Source organism: Zalophus californianus, chromosome 7, assembly GCF_009762305.2.
Source record: "Zalophus californianus isolate mZalCal1 chromosome 7, mZalCal1.pri.v2, whole genome shotgun sequence".
NCBI lineage: Eukaryota > Metazoa > Chordata > Mammalia > Carnivora > Otariidae > Zalophus > Zalophus californianus.
In genome coordinates, this window is record NC_045601.1 from 31,291,073 (window position 1) to 31,312,904 (window position 21,832).

Below are 21,832 nucleotides of genomic sequence, written 5' to 3' on the forward strand. Positions count from 1 at the left end.
CATCCTAGGAGCACAAAACTAGTCACCATAAAAAAAAAAAAATTCATGGAACAAGAAACAAACAATTTCTCCCAAAGTTCCAAAAAAAAAGAATCTCCAATGAGAAAAAAACAGAAAACAGAAAAACCATCAGGGACCAAGGAGGAGAACAGGACGCAGGACACCAGTGCTCCTGCCAGTGCTCATTGCAGACGTGTCCTGACCCTCAGAAGAGTGTGCCCATCTGTGGTTCAGGAGAGCCAGGAGCAGTCATATGTGGGTGATTAGATTTTCCACACTTACTGCTCCATTTTATAGATGGACCACCAGTGTTCCTATAGGGCACTATGAGGACTGCTCTCTGACTCTACCAAGTTAACAATAGTTAAAAACAGCACGGTCCTTAAATTCAGCACTCCTTACCTCTTCACAACTGCTGCATAGTTATTAAAGTCATAATAAAGTGGTATTCCTACTTATCAAGTTTTCTAAAATAAATGTAAAAAATTAACAATGAAAATCAGTAAAGACAAAAAATGCATTAGCTTATACCTTTTTGCCTTTACTTAGTCATTTCCCCCCTTAACACTATTAAGTAAGGAATATTTATCGACTAGAATGCTCATTCTCAACTAATTGTTTATACAAACTGTAAATGTACACTTTAATATTCTCATGCTTCTTTGGTCCTCGTTAACAACTCTGTAGACCAGGTTATTATTTTTCCTATCCTCATTTTATAGATGAACTTGAAGTTTAAAGAAAATAACTTATCAAAAATCAAACAGCTGGTACAGATGACAGTCAATATTAAATAAAGAACTTCTGCCTATAAATTACATTCCACCTCCTTTAATCATGCACCTATAAACATAATGACTCCAAATAAATATTCTTCTAAAAAATAATTTGTTACAAGACCTATTATCCACCCAACAGGGTCACATACTAAGAGTATAATTCTTGCATAATTTTCAGGGTGATCTTGTAAAAAATATATCAGCACTCTGAAGATCATTTTTTATACATGAAAAATATTTGTTCAATGTTCCTAATTTGAATGACCCAAAAAATCAGAAAAAGATCATACTTCAGCATCTTAGACATTCACTATTAATTCCTCAAACCTTTTCTTTATATATTCTTTTTCTAGTTTGAAGAATAAGAAAACCTATTAGGAAATTTAGCTGTTACAAGTAAAACTGAATTAAAAGAAGAAATCAGGAGCAAGAGAGAGAGAGAAAGAGAGATCTAACAATGATACTAGGTTTGGGGGGTGTTTTAATCGTAGTATTAGTTGAGGAAAAAAATGAGTTTGTGCTCTGTGGGCACACATAGCATTTCTATATACAAGAATGATCGAAAATTGGCATTGGCTTTAAATATTGCCCAAGAATGAACTCTTAGAATTAAAAACAAAAACAAATGCAACACACATAATTACTTATAGAAAATACAATTTAAATGCAGAACGGTTAATTAGCAAGCACGGAATATTCCACAAATTACTTACAAGGACAAGCTAAGCCCTATCAAGGCTTCTGTGGTCTGCTTCTATATGAGATATTCGTTGTCACTGTATAGATTTTTTTTGCCCTTCTGCTAAACATTCCATGACTTTCTTGGCAAGACTGAATGTAAGTTATTCTTATAAAATACCAGAACTGTCATAATTATGATTTTTTAGTATTATCCAAATTAATTGCAACTTCCAGGAGTGACATGGACTAAAATAGCAAGAGCTGCGGGTGATCTCAAACTACTCTCAGCATGTCCCAGCGAGTACTTGGCCAGGAGCGCATGTTACTTAAAAAAAGCATGTAACCCTTTAGGCCCAACAGTCAATTAAGGCCTTGGTAGAAATGTCAGCCATAAGAATGAAAAGACCTTTCAATTATTTACATACAATTTTCCTCTAATTAGTGAGAACTGATTTTAATTTTTTCCCTCTCTTTCCTCAAACAGGACCATATGGGATCAAGTTTAGAAGGGCAGCTGCTTCATTAAAGACAGAGAGAAAGAAAATGAGAGCAAGAGCAAGAGCCAGGAGGGGGAGAGAGAGAGAGAGAGAGAGGTAGTTTTTCTTGTCAATCAGACCTCATGATTCTTATAGAGACGGGGTCAGCAAATGTCTCAGATTCACAGTCTTTAAAGATTTGTAAGGATCTTTGCTAGGGGCCATGCTGATGATGTAAAACAATAAGACATTTTCAAAAATGCCTGACAAAGAAAAGTACAAAGCTAATCAGCAGAGTATAGTGTCCCAAGCTCCATCTACTCTACTTTGATTTGGTAGTTAGATGGTTTTCCAAATAACTGTACATGTACATAAAAATATATATAATGATTTAAATATAGTGTAGTCAAAATCATATCGTAAAATTACCTTTGTAAAGCAATTTTGAAAAGACTTTTTGAAATATTTGAGTAGAATTGACTCTGGAATAATTGTAAGTACTATCCAATCTCTAATATCAGTCTGGAGTTGACATATCTTTGGGGGCACGGTTTGGAAAAACCTTCACAAAAGTACATGCATTTCATTTTTTATTCTATGGAATGGACAATAATGTAATAAAATTTCCTTTTGTTGATGTTTTCACTTTATTTCTAGGTATCTACCTCTGGAGGAAAGAATGTTCTGGGTCTTTCTAATTACATTACCTCTTTAATATAACTTTTTAAAGTGTTTTTAGGTCATCGGCTTATGAGAGACTTAGACATATTTACACTTTTAAAAGTAGAATTTGAAAACACATTACCTTTCAGAGCTTGATTTATTTGTATTTATTTGTTTCCAAATGTTAACTTGGAATTGCCATGTGGGAATTTCCAAATGAGGTAGCAGGCATATGATATTTCTCTAGCAGTTTTTACAGGATGCTGACAGTAAGAAAGATTGACATAAAAGAAAACATTAAGCATTCATAGTTTTGTTTCCATTTATCCTGACATTGTTATTTAAGACAAACTACCTAAACTTTCTTAAAATCCAAACCTATGCCCAGGAGCCCGGCAGTGCTTCTAAGTCTTCCACACGTGGCTTTAATTCAAATAAGAAGCAATTTCACCATCTGACTACAGGTTAACTATCCCCAGAAAATCCTCCTGCATTCCCTGTACCACTGTATGAAGATAGGCCCAAACCAAAAACCAGAACATTCAAAACCGAACCAAAAACACCCAGGTAAAGTCAGAAGTTACATGGAACAACTTCTGCCAACCAATAAGACTCCTTTCTGTGCTAATAGGATGTTCAGTTGATTCAGTTTTCTGGGCAGGGAAGTAGGCTCTGAAGAACCTAGGAGTATGTGCAGATTTTGTAGAGAATAGGAATGGCTTTCTCTTTCTACTTTCTCCCATCTTTAGTCTGAGCCATTATGGAGAAAGACGAAAGCATCGTAGAAGAACTCAATCTGGAGTTTTGGGGCAGAGAGGGGCTGGCCTTGGAAAACGTCTATCCTAAGGGATCCCCAGTATTTTATAATTCAACAGGCTCCAATGCCACCCCCAAGCTTGTGTAACTCATGAAGGGCCATAGCTGCCCGCTGACTGTGTGAAGATCAAGTCCATTGGCCCAAACATTCTCTTCTCTCAAGCTCCTGGAAGAGTTACCTGCCTTCTGTCAAATGCCTTCTGTCCCCTTTCTGCCATCAGTCACTTCTAGTTGGGAGAAAGTTCCCCTTAGTCCTGAAGCTGTTGACTAATGAATTCTTGACTCTCCTTTCCCTCACATATCAGTAAAATCAAAGAATTATAGTGTTATTCAAAACTAGAGTCTTGGGCAACTGTCATTTTATAATGGGCTGTGTGAGAGTGGCTTCCTTTAAACTAGTCCCCATGATTTATTCCAGATTCCTCCATTTTAAGTCTATGTTATATGCCAGAAAGATTTCTCTAAAATTCCAATTTTTTAAATTTTCTTTCCTAGTTTAAGACTTCTGTGGCTCCTCACTACCTGTATTTATAACAGTGATTTCAAACACAGCATATGTGTCAAAAACATCATAATATACCCTTCACCTTCAACATGTTAGATTTGCTATTTCTAAAACACCTCCTGAAGAAGGTCTGCTAGAGTGGGGATCTCTCTCAAACCACTCCAATCCATTTTTGCAGGTAGAGATGGACTAAAAGATTCTGGGGTGAAGAACAGAAATTTAAAAAAAAATAAAATAACAAAGGAAATGAGGAAGAAAAGAGAAGGCAGGATTTCTTTGCCAGTTCTGAGGAGATGGACTAGTAGGTGTCAGTAGCAGGAAGGGCTAACTGGGAGGTCAGAGGAAGAGGGATTAACAGAATGGTCAGTGCACAACACTGGCTTCCTGGGCATGTCATCTGTGCTGTTGCACACCCAGAAGGGCCTCATACTTGGTTCACGTTCTGTTTTCACCATCTTGAAAGTCTTAATTTTATTTTTGAACTTGTGTTTTGCAACTGAAATCTAACGAGACACCTGAGCATTCAAGAGTAGAGATATACTCAGTATGTGTGTCCACTCTTCCTTGCCTCCCCATAAGCACAAAATTCTGAGAGACTCACAGTGTGGGAGTTCGTTGACATTGTGAGTATAAGCTAAATGTGTTATGTCTACAACTGAGTGAGCAGGGTGCTGACAGCTCCACGAGGCCATGCTTTCCCTGAGAACGAGAACATACTTCAAATACAGAAAAACACAATGATGTTCTAAGAAACACAATGACCGAAGAACCCTCTCACATCCTCTCTTTCTTATGTTACTTCCCTGAATTAGCCAACCACTTCAACTAAAAATAATGACATAGATGGGAAGAGAGAAACAGAACAACCCATAAGTCCTTTTCCTTTCAGTCTCTCCTTATCCATCAATAAGCCAAAGGCAAAGGCTGTTGGTAACTATGTGTGCATATAGACAAATGACACAGTTGTGTTTTGTGCAGCACCCCTGCTGTTCTAGTAAGAATGAAATACATATGCACATACAGGCTCTGAAATGTGAATTGTGCAACTTTAGTCATTTCACAAATACAAGTCAAATGATCTTAGGTTTGCATTTAAAACTGGCACTGTAGCATATAAAGATGAATGGCAAAATTCATGTTAATTTAAAATGTTAATGTTTCTTTACTTAGAACATTAAAAGCAAATAACAAAACACCATGGCAAACAGAGAGAGACCATAGAAGAAGGAAAAAGCTTTATATTTTAGGAAACTCCTTACTCTCAAACAAGGGGCCCTGCATTTTCATTTTGCACTGGGCCCTACAAATGATGTACTTGGCCCTGCGACTTCATTACCTCCAGTTCTCATTTGGGGTTCCATAGTTGGATTGAGTTTATTATTCAAATCACAAGTAAAAGGCTACTTGATAGATTCTTCTCTATCTTGTGGCTTGACAAATTAGTTCTAGGGCCAGCTGAGGTATGGAATAAATGCTCCCTTTTTGCCATGATTGGGACATAGTCAGAATTGTGGCTGGGGTGGGAGGGAGCAGAAAGAGTGGTTCATCCCTGGAGAAAAATTCTAATATATCGTGTTTTCAACAATTTTTAAAGGTAATATATTCACATGGTGGTTGTTAGAACCATGGGGTTGTTAGAACCACCTAAGGACCCCCTGTAAAACACTCAATTAAAATATCAGTTTTGAGAATATGGGGTCTATGGATGTTGGGCTGGGCTTATGTCCTTTACAGGCACTTTCTTGAGTGCAAAGATGCCAGCACCCAACACAGTGACCAATGTGGAATAAACACACCAAGGAACATGTGAAAAATAAATCCTGGGTTACCCTTGGTCCCACAGTTTATGGCAGATGTAACTATGAAAAAAATGCCCTCCTTACTTAGTTTGATCTAGTTTTTTAATTCACTGATAACAAAAATGAAGGAAAAATAGTTAAAATGACGGTTATACAGATAAATAATAAGAGAAAAATTATCTTCTTTTAAATTTGGGACCTCTTGCCTTGCTAAGAACCCGGAGTGATTGTAGAGAATTTCTCTGCAGGATTGAAGAAATGGGGCTGTGGCGGGGGGTGGGGGGGAGGAGTGGAGGGTGGGGAAACTGAGCAGCTGCAGTAGGCAAGGGGAGAGGGGGAGACCTCCCAGGCAGCTCAGGAGGTAGTGACATTGTAGAAATGTCTAAAGGGGATATTTCAATGATAAAATTCTCTCCTGCTTCATCTTAAAATGAAATCTACAATTTCTTGCTAATGTTTTGATGGAAGTGGATTGCATATGTGAAGAAAGCTGGGGCTCTGGTAAGGATTGAAAATGGGGGTTGGGTTGGAAGGAAGCTCCAGGAAGAGGATTGAGGAAGGGGTGACACCGGTTTGAGTTATACAGATTTCAAAAGCTTGTCTTTAGCATTTAAGAGGAGAAAATTTGTTCATTTCCCATTTAACATTCTCAGCCTTCCTGATAACTTTTGGCTGTTCACATTGACTTATTTCTGGGCACATATTCAATTTCCCTCATTCCTTTGCCCTCTCCAAAGGAAAGAACTAATTCCAGTGCCTCCAGTTTTACCATCTAGCATTTTGTCCAGCAAGTGGACTCCTTGGAATCATGATGAAGGAGAAATGTCAGTAGAGATTTGTGGCAAAAGGCAGAGAATATTTTCATCATAAAGGGAAAGCCTGTTTCCCTGGCCACCTTCAATGGCCTATTTCCTGGGCTCTAAATATAGAGCACCAGGGCTTTCCTCACACCTGACCCTGATGCTGCCAGCTGGGAGATTGGGTCTCTATTCCAATATAAACTCTACCATGTAAACAATATGTCTCAGCCACTTTTTCAATATAGGCATTTTTTTTTTTCTTAAAGCGTATGCTAATGATATATCGTTAAAGTGAAATATTTGCTGCTCCTTGTAAGTTTCTAGGTTTAAGCTACAATTTCTATTATTAATAAGTGAAAAATAAAAGGTATTCTTGGGCTGCTTCTGTATTTTGAACACCAGCATAGAGTGTCTCAGGTTTGAGAACCTTATTATCTGGATTGAGCAACTACTCGCAGTCACAAAGAGATGAATCACTGTGACTCTAAATGGAAATCATAGGCAATCACTCATAATACTTGCCTTAGGTTGATTCATGGTACATCGGCCCTCAAGCCCCAGGGGCCTCACCTGTCCCTGTGGCCTGAAGAAATCATTTGTGGTTTTGACCACATGTGATTTTCTTCTGCCTCTAGCTTCCTCTTTCTGGTCAATCCATCATATACAAAGTCAGCTTTCTACAACACAAATTATATTGTGTTATTCCCTGCTCAAAAGCCTTCCAAGACTCCCCACTGATTTCAGAAGAATCCAAACCTCTTAGTGTAGCAGTCAAAACCCTTCACAATCAGAACTCAATCTTCCCATCTAGTACTTTCTCTCTCTGTCCCTCCCCTTTCCTGTACTTCCCTCCCTTTTTATAAATATATTTTTATATACCACAGTAACTCTAGTTAGCAGTTACTCATGGGATCAGGGATGTTCACTGACTCTTTCATTTAGCATTAGACATTAAGCCATACTTTTTTTTTAGGTGTACAATACAGTGATTCAACAATTCCATACATCACCCAGTTAAGACTTATTTCTTTATTCTTATATTGATATAAGGAGAAGAGTTTGGTTGAATAATACCCATACAGTCAAATGTTGTTCATCTAATTTTTATTTGAGACATTTGATAAAAATGCAGATTTTTCAGTACCACCTTAGACCTAAATCAGAATCTTTGGAAATGGGATATGAAATCTGAAGGTTAAGCAAGTTTTTCATATCTATCTAATACCCCAGAGTTTGGATACTCCATTTATTTAACATTAAAAGCAATAGCATTTGCCTTAATAGTATCATTTTTATCTTAATCACCTCTATGCCACTCAAACATGAATATCCTGCCAATGCCTACTATGTATCCTGCAGGGCATACATTACCCAAAATAGATAGATGTAGTTCTCTGGGGCTCACTATTGATTGAACAAGGAAAAGAAGACTGAAAAATATCATTAAATATTCCAAAAGGTAAAGGAAATGTGCCAGAATGCTAGGATTCAGTGAGTAGAGTTGAAAATGTTTGACTTCTAAGAAAGCCTTCAGGAAGATATATTGTTTTAAGGACACGAAAATCATTCCAACTTTGGAAATGCACAAAAGCAAGGCATGTGGAAGATTCACGAACCCTGATCAAGTTGAGTCCATCTTAGTATGTGATGGGAGAGAAGAAGTTAGACATGGAGAAGAAAGTGAGCTTTCGTAGGTAGAACAGCTAGAAGCACACAATTTGAGGACTTTGATAGGGAATTCATTTAACATTAGACCTGATTGAGCAGCCATATAATTCTAAGAAATATGAAGTCATCCAGTGACAATAACTGATATTCACTCAACAATTATTTATTGAATGGCTTGTATATGTGCTAGTCACTGTTTCAGGCACCAAGAATTCAGCAGTGAAGAAAAGAGAAAAAATAAGCCCATACCATCAGGAAGATAGATAGTAAACATTCAGACTGACTCCCAGCATCTCTTCTGTCCTTTCTGTACTGAGTAGCAGCAATACAGTGTAAAGAATTTTCCTCCACTCAAGTGGTGGGCCAGTCTAGCTAATGGCAACCCTCTCTTGCCAATGGTTGCTTGAGGAAAGGGGCTTATGATCCAATTCTGGGTAATAAGATCAAAATAAATGTTTGCTGGAGTCTAATAAAGGCTCAGGAAACAAATTTCCCTTTCCTATTGGATGAAGAAGAAACATGACCTCAATTTCTGCCATGAGGGGCTCTATCTTTGGGTGACACCAACACTGTTGTTGAAGAAAAAGAGATACAGAAAGAACTTGTTGAATCAACCTTCCAAGAAGCCTGAACCATCTCTGGGCTTTTTCTTTTATGAACTAATTCGTTTTATTTTTACTGATGCAAAATATATCTTAAGTGATACACATATATGACAATTTTTACATACCTCATTTTATCCTCAATAACCTTCTTCAAGATGAATATTCTCTGCTGATAAAAATATAAAAGAAAAAGCTTAAAAGTGAAGAAAATAGCAGAAAATTTTTACCAAATCCCAATTGGGAGGTTTGGGGATTTAGAAATATATAGTATAGAAGCAAAGTAGCAGTCATGGAGGATCACCTGTGTGTGCATTATTATGATAAGCATTTCACAGATTATCTAATTTTAGTTTTTATAAAACTCTAGAAGTTTGTTATTATCCTTATTTTACAAATGAGTAAAATGAAGGCCAGAGAGGGTGTAAGGAAATTACCCCAGGTCACAATGTGCAGCAAATATTTCAAATTCAGATTTCTGGTCAGCACAGTCTATGCTCTTTCCACTTTGCCATAAATTATTTCTTGTGAGAAAGCATTTCCTGTGAGTAAGTTCTCATAGAGGAGTAGTCATCAGGGCTTGGTAACATGATTTAAATAAAAGAACATTGGAGGAAGATGTGTGAGTCCTTGTGACTGGAACAGCAGTGTGGTAACAGTGAAAACAGTGAGACATTGAGAATAAAGCTGTGATGAAGGATAACCAAATGGTATTTGTGGGCATTTCAAAGACAGAATTACAGTGAATATTGGGTTATTAGCATTGCACAGGGATCAGAAATGAATGTTTGGGGAAGTCCAGTGAGGGATGTGAGAATAGGAGGACACAGCAAAATAAAAGAGAATAAAAGGAATGAGAAAACCTGGCTCATCTATAGGCAAAATCATATGCTAGATGCCTCAAAGAAGAGTTTAGGAAGAATATAAAGAAAGCCTGTCAAAATGAAAAATGAACTAATTCATCATTACACTTTGGACTCTCAGATTCAAGATGTAGAGTGGTAAATGGTTGAACCAGGTTTATCTGCCTATTAGTTTGAGCAAAAAAAGTGTCTGGGAAAATACACCAAAATTCAGAAGTTAACAGAGGTTAGACCTCCAATTCTTCCACATCCTGATACAATAAGTTTCCTGTTGTTTGGAGGGGAAGAGAATGTGGGAGGGAACTTATTGGGTGCCTGTTTTGAGGTAGACTCTAATAAGAATTCACATATAATTTTTGACCCACCCTGTTGCATGGATCTCAGAATAAAGCTTCACCATAAAAGCTGTAGAGATGTGATGGACTCTCAATCCTCACAATAACCATGTGGGATTATTGTGTTAGCTTCTGTTTTACAATCGAAGAAGGGAGGCTCAGAAGGATTAAGTTAGTAGCCATAGGTTATAGGGTGAAATCAGGATTAAGAACATAGGTTTGCACAACTCCAAAGCTGTGTTTATCCACTTCTTGTAGACCTCTCAACCACATTTTATTTAAAATAGTCCTTCCGTGAGAAAAAAAAAAAAGTAAAGTGAACGATTGAGAGGCAACAAATAATACCATGTATTTATTCACAAAAGCAAATTCATTTAGCTTAGTCACTGTGCTCTTTATAGTGCCTTCTAATTAGTGTTCACAAGAACAACAGCATAGGGACTTTATCAGCTTTTGTAGAGTGATCAGATTGAATTTACCTTTCTATCTTAAATAAGTAGAAAATTAGACTGCATCTTTAAAACTATGGTTTTTCAGGTGCTAGAGAGCAGGCAATACAGGTCAGTGACTCCTAAGAGCAGGGGAACAAATGCAGTGAGCTCTTCTAGGAGAGAGGTGGCAGACCGTAGCTGATGGAGAGTGAGCCCAAACAGAGCTTATTGGTCTTGTTGAATTGAGAAAACTGAGGTGGGAATTTGGGGAATCTAAGAAGGCTGGAATTTAAGTAGTGGAATCAGAGAAAATGGATCTGGACAGAAAGAGAACTTCAGGGATCTACAGATGTGCTCCCTTAAATTTCTGGCTGAATAATATGGACACATGAGAAGAAAATACCTGAATTCAGAAGAAGAACTACTGTAAAGAAATATCTAGAAAAATCTACCCAAGTGTCATATAGGACTGGGAATAGGTTGTATTCTCAGCAATAATTCGAACACCAAGTACATGAGGCATAAAATCCTTAGAAGGTATTGCCTCAGTAGTGAATGTAAGAATTACCCTGAGACTAGAGGCTGGTGTGTACCCATCCTAACAAAGCTTAAAAGCAAATGTTGAAACTGATTCCCCCCCAAAATGTATCTGTATGCTATAATAAAGACTAAAGAAAAAAAAATCTGGCACCAGAAAAACAAAATTTACAATGTCTGACATCTAATCAAAACTTACCAACCAGACAAAGAACCTGGGTAAAACAGTCTGTAGTGAAGAGAAAAATCAATCAATAAAAACAGACCCAGCAATGACAAAGATGATAGAATCAGCACATGAGGACATTCAAACAGCTGTTATACAATTAAAGCAACAGACTATCAGTGAATGAGGGACAATGTCACGTAGAACAACATATTTGTAATTGGAGGACGATTACAATAATGCAGAACTAAACCCATTTTACAAATTACTAATTGTGTTTGGTACAGTTTCAATTTAAAGTACAATGGATATGTAGATACTGATCACTTACCTTATGTCAAATACCATAATAATTCATGTAAGAAATGAACAGTAAGGTACCTAATACCCAACTCTAAAGAATTTAACAATCCCTTTGGTGCATAAGGCAAGTAGAAGTTTTGCTATTTGTCTGGTACAAGACAATATACGAGACCACATAAAGAAGAATAAAATTTAAGAGCCAACCTTAGAGAAATGCTTTGTATAGGAGGGGACATTTCAGCTTGATATTTGAGAATGAGTAGAAATATAAGTCATAATTCTGAGGCACAGGAAATATATTCTAGTTCTAGTTCTAAGAAGTTATTAAGAATAAATGCAAGGATGCAAGAGAATTAGGCATATGGCTTTTTTTCATTTTTTTCATTTTATTATGTTATGTTAATCACCATACATTACATCATTAGTTTTTGATATAGTGTTCCATGATTCATTGTTTGCATATAACACCCAATGCTCCATTCAATACATGCCCTCCTTAATACCCATCACCGGGCTAACCCATCCCCCCATCCCCCTCCCCTCTAGAACCCTCAGTTTGTTTCTCAGAGTCCATAGTCTCTCATGGTTTGTCTCAAGTCAGGAAACGACAGATGTTGGCGAGGATGCGGAGAAAGGGGAACCCTCCTACACTGTTGGTGGGAATGCAAACTGGTGCAGCCACTCTGGGAAACAGTATGGAGGTTCCTCAAAAAGTTGAAAATAAAGCTACCAAATGACCCAGCAATTGCACTACTGGGTATTTACCCCAAAGATACAAATGTAGGGATTCGAAGGGGTATGTGCACCCCGATGTTTATAGCAACAATGTCCACAATAGCCAAACTGTGGAAAGAGGCAAGATGTCCATCGACAGATGAATGGATAAAGACGATGTGGTATATATATACAATGGAATATTAGGCATGTGTTTTCAGAGTGGTTAAGTGCTATAATGCCTTACATTAATTCAGGAAGGCGGTATTACAGTTCAGAATGTCAGAAAGGGAGCTAGTGTAGGTGCAATCCTGTTACCTCCCTATTCATTTTTACTACCTTTACCAATTATTATAGGAAATTTAGGAAGAATATTAGAAATGTAGTCTTTATGTTGTACTGGTGAGTGTATTTGTTTGCTAGAGGTTCCATTACAAAATACTACAACCTGGGTGGCTTAAACAACAGCAATTCATTGCCTCTGTTTTGGAGGCTCGAAGTCAAAGATGTAGATATTGACAGGGTTGTTTCCTTCTGAAGACTGTGAGGGAGAATCTGTTCTAGACCTCTCTTCTCCCAGGTTCTGGTGGTTTCCTTTCTTTCTTTCTTTCTTTCTTTCTTTCTTTCTTTCTTTCTTTCTTTCTTTCTTTCTTTCTTTCTTTCTTTCTTTTTAAATATATCACATTGCTTCTTTTTTTTTTTAAAGATTTTATTTCTTTAATTGACAGAGAGAGAGAGATCACAAGTGGGAGAGGGAGAAGCAGGCTTCCTGCCAAGCGGGGAGCCCGATGCGGGGCTCGATCCCAGGACCCTGGGATCATGACCTGAGCTGAAGGCAGTTGCTTAACCAACTGAGCCACCCAGGTGCCCCGGTTCTGGTGGTTTTCCAGCAATCCTTGTATTTCCTTGGCTTGCATCTTTACATGGTATTCTCCCTGTGTGTGTCTGTCTATGTGTCCACATTTCTCCTTTTTGTAAGCACAGTTATATTGGATTAGGGCCTGCCTTTTTCTAGTACGACCTCATCTTAACTAATTGTATCTATAACTACTCAATTTCCAAATCAGGTCACATTCTGAGGTACTGGGGGTAAAGGCTTCAACGTAAGAATTTTAGAGGGGCACGATTCAACCTAGAATGGTGGGGAAATGTTGGAGGCTTAGGAGAGGGTCATAGGAGAGGGTTTTGAACAGAACTGCCCTTCAGCAAGAGTGATCTAGCAGCTGTGTGTGAATCAGTCTTTGAAGGTCTAGTCTTTCCTCCCCCCCCCCTTTGGTCTATATCCAAATACACACATATACTGTAACCAAGCAGCGCCTACATTCACCGCACCTTTTCATCTATCTCTGCCCTTGCCTATATTATTCCCACTCCTGCAATTTCTCTACTGCATTTATGACTAACTTCTACTCTTCCTTCAATACCTATCTCACACGTTTTACTCATGTTCATAATACTAGGTATGTCTACACATTTCAAGACACCTTCCCTAAACATGCTACTCCCCTTCTGAATGGTGTTCATAATATTGTCATGACCATTAAAAAAAAGTAACATCATGTGTTATCACATGTATAATACTTTTTTATGAAACCATGACACACTTCAGGTTGGATACAGTGTCTAATTCTTCTCAGATCTCTTGCAACTGGCTCAGTGTGTGGTGTTAAATACAAAGAATAGAGGTAAGGATGCAGCTAATTCCGCTGTTCTTCAAGGCTTATTCTTAGATTCTTAGTGTGGATTATAAAAAAAAAGAAAAAACTTCTACATTGTGCTTATTGTATACCTGGCACATTTTTAAGTGCTTAATATACATTAACTCACTTAATCTTCAGGAAAACCTGGTGAGTTGGGTACTACTATTACCCCATTTTATAGATGATGACTCTGAGGCACAGAGACTCAGGACTTGCCTGGAATTACATAGCAACTGAGTGACTGATGTCACAATCTCCTCCTTAACCACTTTGTCACTCTGCCTCTCAAAAACATTTGCCCTCTTTACCACAGGCCTTCATTGTGAAACCATTTCTAGTCCTGCTTCTAATTAGCTACATGATTTTGAGCAAGTTATTTAACTTCTCGATACTTAAACTTTTTCAATTTTGAAATGGAAATAATGGTAGTACATCCTCATAGAATTAATATGTGAAAAGCATTTTTAAAAAGTGCCCAGCACTGAGTGAGCCCACCACACACGCATGCACACACGCACGCACACACGCATGCACACGCACGCACGCACACACACACACATTGAATAACTGAGAATTTATTGTACACTATGTAGCTAATTGAAGCCATACTGCCTCCTGCTGATGATTAATAGTGTCTGGCTTCTGAAGAAGGATGGTATTGGCAGATTTTTTTTTTCCTTTTTATGAAGGATGGGACTGGGCTGTCACTTTCTATGAAAATGAGAAAGAGGAGGTCAGAGGTGTTTTTGATAGCAACACAATGGACCTTTATAAGGCTTAAAACATTGCAGTGTTAGGAGTCTGAGAATCTGGACTTGCGCTGGTTTATAGCCGTCATCTTGACCTCTCCTCCCTCCTTGTAAGGGGCAATGGAAATGCACCAGGGGAAAAGGGAGAAAATTTTAGAAAATATTTCAGAAAATACAACCTTGAAAGGAAATTAAAAAATCAGAATTCTGCACAATAAGAAAATCCTGTTCACTGAGCCTGTTGAACAGTTATCAACAATTCTTTAGAAAATTCTAGCAGTTTACATGTGGAGTCAGTTGCTTTCTAATTGCTACAGCAGGCTACCACTGGGAAGAACAAAGGAAATATTTAGCACATCGTAAATTCTTCTGCAGCCCTGTGGAGTGGCTGGAGTTCAGATTACACATTTATAACTAGCATTTGAGAGCAATTTCTACTTCACTTTTGAGAAAGTTGTTGGGGAAGCAGTTCAGCACTGTTCTTCCTATGATTCTGGAGAAATACAGACCGAGCGTTTAAATTTAATAATCCAGTTCACTTGTGTCAGGATTTAATGAAGCTTGGAAAGACGTAACAAGGAAATCCGTCTTCTCTTCTAGAGTTTGCTTTTTTGTGGAAAGTAGGTTTTTCGGTGAGTGGGAAAGTGTACCTCAGATACACGGGTGGGGTGCTCTGACAACACCCCAACCTGGACAGTGGTCTTCTCATAGGCCAACGCTGAGACATTCTGGAGAATAGGCAGGACCTAAAAATAGATTCAGTTCACACCGCCAAGGAGAGCAGGCAAGCAAGAGGCAGTAAACATGTTTCATGTCACCAAGGATGCAGTGAAGGAGTTGCACCGCATATTTAGGGAGGAAGCCATCACAGTCCAGTAAGGGCACCAAGAAGCCACTTAGATATGAAAAGTCAGAGGTCAGCTTGACTCTTAAGATGGCTCTCTTGAAGCTATTATATTTATATTGCAGTTGATGAATGAGTAGCTCTGCAGTGCCCGATTTATCTTTGGCTTTGGGGAAGATGATTCAATTCTCTACACATTCTCAGGGGCACATTTGCTTAGCAAATAGAAACACATTATGGAATAATTGGCTGATAGTTTTATGATTTATGAGTTGTCTCTGGCTTTAGGTCCTTGCGGGGGACACAGCCATAAGGACTACCTTGTAATTCTTTACCTTGATGATTGATAAGATATGGGAGGCCATTTCTCCCCCACGATATTAAATGAATGTCTTACCCCAAGCCCGAGGGAGAAGAGGCTAAGATTCGAGTCTTTCCAATATATGAAAAAGGAATGCTTTCCTGAAATTATGGTGACTAAATTTCTCATCCTCCTCCTAAAAGAATTGATAATCTTCTCACTAATCGTCCAAACTTTTAATTATGTATTGGCTAATATTTGGAGAAAATTTCCAAATAAGGTAAAAAAAAAAAAAGGAAAGAAAAAAATAATCTAGTTGGGCTTCCTACTTACTGAGACTAGTTCCAACATAAAATCTCTATAGATTTAAGCTACAGAACAAATCTTGTCTATTTTTCTGGATGAATATAAACTGTAACCTCACTATTTTCTCTCTGACCAAATTTAGGATTACAGTGTCTTTTTGTTTTATTTTATTTTATTTTTTTTAAGTTGTCTATTTTTTTTAATTTTTTTAAAGGATTTTATTTATTCATTTGAGACACAGAGATACAGAGAGAGAGAAGAGAAAGCATGAGCAGGGAGAGAGGCAGAGGGAGAGGGAGAAGCAGGCTCCTTGCTGAGCCAGGAGCCCAATGCGGGGCTCGATCCCACGACCCTGGGATCATGACCTGAGCCGAAGGCAGACACTTAACCATCTGAGCCACAAGTAAAACAGTTCCCACTTTAGGTTTTGGTTTTGCCACATGAGTAGATAACATGTTTAAATTGAATAAAGCAGTCATTTACTTGTTACATTTGTCAAATTAGTAATTATAGTTTCTCTTTCAACATCACATAATTTTATGCAACTATTGGCTGACAAGACTGAAATTCTCTATTATGTCATATACATAATCTGTCCTCAATAGGGAAAAAATAATCTCTTTGGCTACTCAGCATATATTCTGAGTATAATCTGGTTAGGTAATAAAGTTTTATTTATTTATTTATTTATTTATTTATTTATTTTTTAAACTGGCACAATTTAAAAAAGTGCTAAAGACAAAGGAAAAATGCTTTAAAACCAGAAAACACCTGATTTGTCTTCAGCATCAATCTAATGCCCACATAAACTGCAAGAATTTATATTATATACATTCTGTTGCTCGACAACAAAAACAAGACTAGCCATACCTAGGTAAAACATATATATTTTAAATGTATTTTTATATATTTAAAAAAATGAATAGAAAAAGGGTGACATGTATGAAGCAAGGAATTAAAAGAGAATATTAGCTAAAATCTTGTCAAATAATATAATATTTATGAATGTACACTGTCAATTGATTTTCACAACAAAATAGAATCTCTACAAATCAAAAAGTTTCTAAGCTCCAGCCAATGATTTCCTTATTTCAACCAACATTTGATACAAATAAAATCCAATATAACCATTCCCTTGGATTTTATTTCAATGGGATTTATTCTCTGTTCACGGATATAAATGTTGGTCTAGAATAACCGATGTCTTTGGAAATTTTATTGAATAATTAACTAATTCATTGTTATTTTTAACCACAGATTCTCACTGACATTTTAGTAACTTACACAAAAGCAAGTATTTAAAAAAAAAAACAAGCATGAGGTAAGAAGAACCCTAATAAACATAATTCTAAGAGGGAATCTTTTATTGTTGTAAAGCTTATAAAATTGAAGGTCTCATGTTTTAAGAAGATGAAAAAGGAATTCTTTCTCTGCTGTGCAATAAATGGACTATCTCACCCATGAATAATGATTAACGTTCTTTCACTCAGAGAAAAGGCTTGTAGGTAGGTGTTCACACCTGCAGCATTCATGAATTATAGGCCCCATTCCCTTGAAAGAAACTTAATAATCACTATTCACAGGTGAAGTGTGCTTCAGTTGGATATAAAAAGTTGAGATAAAACCAGTCAGCTTTGTTTCCAGCACTGTTACTTTCCCAGCATTCCATCCCCTCCAGTCACTGCAAAAATACTTGAGCAGCTTTAAAATTATCCAAAGGTGGTGTTGTAAATACCTTTTCTTCTCAGCTTAGTTCTGTGTTTATCACAGAGATTCAGAGGTGGTTTTAAAGGTCAGAAAAACAAGCTGCCTGCAAACTTGGATTCAAACCCAAGTAATAAGGCCCACATTTTTACAATTGTCCTCTTCTAGATGCCAACCAGATCTAAACTGACCTCACATTTCCGCATTCTGAGCCCTCACCTGCTGACGCTGCCGTATAAATATAAATACAAATGTCAATGTATGTATCCATTCAAATAAAAGTTTAAATAGAAAGTATAATTTTATGTATAAGACTGAGTGTAAATTTAAATATAAATATAAACAAATGTAAATAAAAAATACATATACATGTAGTTTTCCAATATGGTAGGAAGGTTTTTTATTATTTTCCATTGCCATTTTAATTCAATAAAGATCTTTATGGCATTTTTTTTTCTGCTTAGAGGCCGCAGTGATGGCCCACTTGCCATCTATGGCTTGTTCTTGGTTCATAGGGTGTTTTTAAAAAATACTGAACCATAGGGGCACCTGGGTGGCCCAGTCGTTAAGCCTCTGACTCTTGGTTGCAGCTCAGATCATGATCTCAGGGACCTGAGAACGAGCCCCAACGTGCTCATCACGGAGTCTGCTTGAGTTTCTTTCTCCCTCTCCCCCTGTCCTTCCCCATCATCCATCTTTCTCCCTCTCTCTTTCTCTAAACTACACAAATAAATCTTTAAAAAAATCTACTGAACCATAATTTAAAATGTGGCATATTTCACATTAAAAAAATATCTAAATTTGTCAATTATTTGAAAAGTTTCAAGCTCTGGCAACACTGCACTTCCATTCCTTCAGATTACCAACTGGCAGGTGCTGAGCACTGGGTCAGCTTGCAGACCTGATTTGTACGTGACTCAGTTACTGTTTCCTGCCTGCACCTCGACTGCATGATCCTAGAATGACTGGACTGTCATTCTTTTATCAGCCTTCATGTCTCTTCACGCAGTTAGCTTTTTACTCATCCAACCAACCAACACTGCTCCTGCGTCTGACCTTGCGAGTACTTAGGTCTTTGGGTGGAAAGTGGATTTAGCTGTTCATTCTCTGCCTTTGAATCCTAGGCAAGCCTTTCATGAAACACTGGGGCTATAAAGATAATGGGCAATGCTACCTTCCAGATTACAATTTAATTGGAGACAAAGAGATACATGTTATTAAACAGATAAATAAAACTTGCAAGTGTGATGATACAGGTGCTTGTAGAGGAATTAAAGCACATAGAGGAGGGTTCCCTGATCTAGGTGGGATGGGTGGGGAATGTGTGGCCGGGGTAAGGGGGGAAAGGGGAGTGTTCAGATCTGGGCAGAGAAGGCTTCTGTCGTGGACTTTAGAGATTACGAAGCAGTTAGGGCAGCCAAGGGTTGGGTGTGGGACAGTATGGGATAAGCCATTGGTTTAGTCTTTTTCTTATTTTGTCTTGCCTTTATTTATGATGAACTACTCTCAATTTCTACTCTTTGACTTTCTCTAGCTCTGAAATCAGCATTACATCTACTGTTACAATGCTTTTATGAACATTGCTCAAAAACAAACTTTATCACTGTAAGCCATGTATTTTCCAAATATATATTCATCTCCACCTCAAAAATAATCTTTAGATTTTCATCCATGACTAAATCAGAGGATATTTGATAAAACATATGAGAAAAAAACACACTAAGACTGTTCAATAAAATGGGAGCACATTACACACACACACACACACACACACAGAAATCTTACATAGAAACGTAGTATGTTAGGAGCTAATACTATTAGCCACTGTTGAGATTCAACAAAATTATCCTCAGCCACCGAAAAGAAGGGGGACTTTTTTTTTCAAGTGTTGAGAAATTGAGTTTTAATATTGGTCAGATCCAACATTTTGGTTTGAGAGAACCAAATCGTTCATTAGCATTTCAAGTTTTAAAATTCCAATGAATTACATTCATGATTATAAAAAACAAGAATGCATAAAAAATAAAAGCAGGAAAACATTCTAATTTAACTATGGGGCGAGAATGTTTTCATAAATAGCCATCTGTAAAATGAAACTTTGGTTCCTGATTTCAAACAAAAACATTTCTCTTAATTAAGTAGCATTCTTGTGGGGTTGGCCTTGGCATGTGTTAAAGGATACAGATGATTGTTTCCCATAACAGAAATGTAAATGTTGTAAAGAATGAAAAATGTTATCAGGATGTGTTGTTAGGTGATGCCATCTTTTCTTTGAAAAGAGTCATAATCAAGTCAGGAAGCACAATACAAAGTGTTTCAGTCTCTTCACACATAGGCTCCCTTTCAGTACAATAACGTCAGTCATCAGAAGACATTTCAAGTGCAATCCATACAGTAATAACTAACCAGATAAGTTCAAGTTGGCAGTTCTCGGAGTGCGCTTAGCCTCCACCATATTACCGGTTCTCGTTGCTTTGTTAGCTGAAGTAGTAGGCCTGCCAGGTTTTTTCTTTCAAAAGCTTATAAAATTCATAGTTAAGAAAGGTCTATGAAAACTTAAAAACAAAGGAGATGAATTCAAAAGCAGCTGCTTATACAGCTTGATCGCAGTATTTCACTGCGAAGTCACGATGTCTTCACAGGGGCTTCATACTTAAAAGATTCTGAAAGTTGATTGATTGTTCCCAAACTGCTACATAGTTTTATTTGATTAACCACGTATATTTTTTTGCCAATATGTCTGGCTACCTATTTAAAGTTAGTGCATTGCTGGCAGTATTACAAAAACAGATTTTAAGGATTGGAATCAGATTTGGCAGTAAAGGATTCGGTTCCAAACTCAGAGGTGATCTTAAAATTTCATTTGACATAAAAAGAAAAACCTTTGCAGTCAAAAACAAAAGCCTGTACTTGCATTGAAAAAAGTGTTTTGGTTGCCAAACATGTTTATTTTTCCTTTGTTTTTGCTCTATCACTGATCCCTTTGAAGAATGGCCTTCAAGTGATATTATTTAAAAATAGAAGCACGCACACACATTTAATCAAGATCTTTATTTAGATGTGAAGTAAAATCTTACTCCTTTCAAGTAAAAAAAAAGACATATTTTCAAAAGTTCATTGCAATAAAAGAATCTTTTGTCCTTCCTCTTGGCATTTTAAGGTTTTAACGAGTTGTTTATATATCTCAATGGCTTGAAAAGACAGATGTATTTTATGTAATCTTCCATGTAAGCTTTTTTCATTTCCCTTATAAATTACTTTTCCATATTTTAAAATGTAGTTATGTTTTCAGGGAAAAATGGCCAAAAAATATGAGCCGTTATTTGTTGGCCACCATCAACCTTTAGATAAAGTAGGTATAAATCACAGTAAGCAATAAAATTCCATCCTAAAAATAAACCACAACTTTATTGAAGAACTATCTATTAAAACTGTGTTGTCTCATTTTCGTTTTACCTGAACATTAACGTATGAGTTTCATTTGAAAGCCAACAGTTAACAACCCATGTTTCATATTCTAATTAACATAAAAGAGATCTGTTTCAATTAAAGAAAGCAAACTTCCTAAAGATTCAGTGATGAACTGCTTTTATAGTCCGTGAGCTATGGTCGTAAATTACATATAACGCACTGAGGAAAAAAAATAATATAGAACAAAGATGCCAACCCCTGAAATATATAATTGAGCAATAATAATTTAAGTACACATGTCAGCTTGTGTGTGTAGCAAATTCAACCCACAGAAGCGCAGACCTAACGAAATGGTTTCTTGCTTTGTAATCTCCATAAACCTTTCCTGCTGCTTTTAACTCTTATAGGTTTGAATACAAATCAAATGTAAACCTTAACTTCATCTGGAGCTGGAGTCCAGAAGACAAACAGAAACAAAACAACTCTGCAATGGCTTACAGGGACTAACAAACGTGTGCTTTGATGGATGATGAAAAAGCTCTCGAAGTTAAAGGGGCACAGCTGAGTGGATTGCTGCAGTGGGTAATGAGATTCCTCTGGTTCAGAAGTACCTGATTGTAATGAAATAATCCATCCCAATGTTTGCAATTAAGGTAATGTAAATTCTAGCATTTGTGGG

The 21,832-nt window shown here is 37.1% G+C and overlaps 1 long non-coding RNA gene across 1 annotated transcript in view; it reads left to right on the forward strand.

The window, feature by feature from the left end:
- The window catches only part of LOC113927597, a 53,795-nt gene extending 32,174 nt beyond the window's left edge, over nt 1-21,621 (forward strand). Inside the window, exon 3 of the long non-coding RNA XR_003521676.1 lies at nt 21,561-21,621. This is a non-coding gene — a long non-coding RNA (uncharacterized LOC113927597). The remainder of the gene's footprint in view (nt 1-21,560) is intronic.
- The last annotated feature ends 211 nt before the right edge of the window (nt 21,622-21,832 follow it).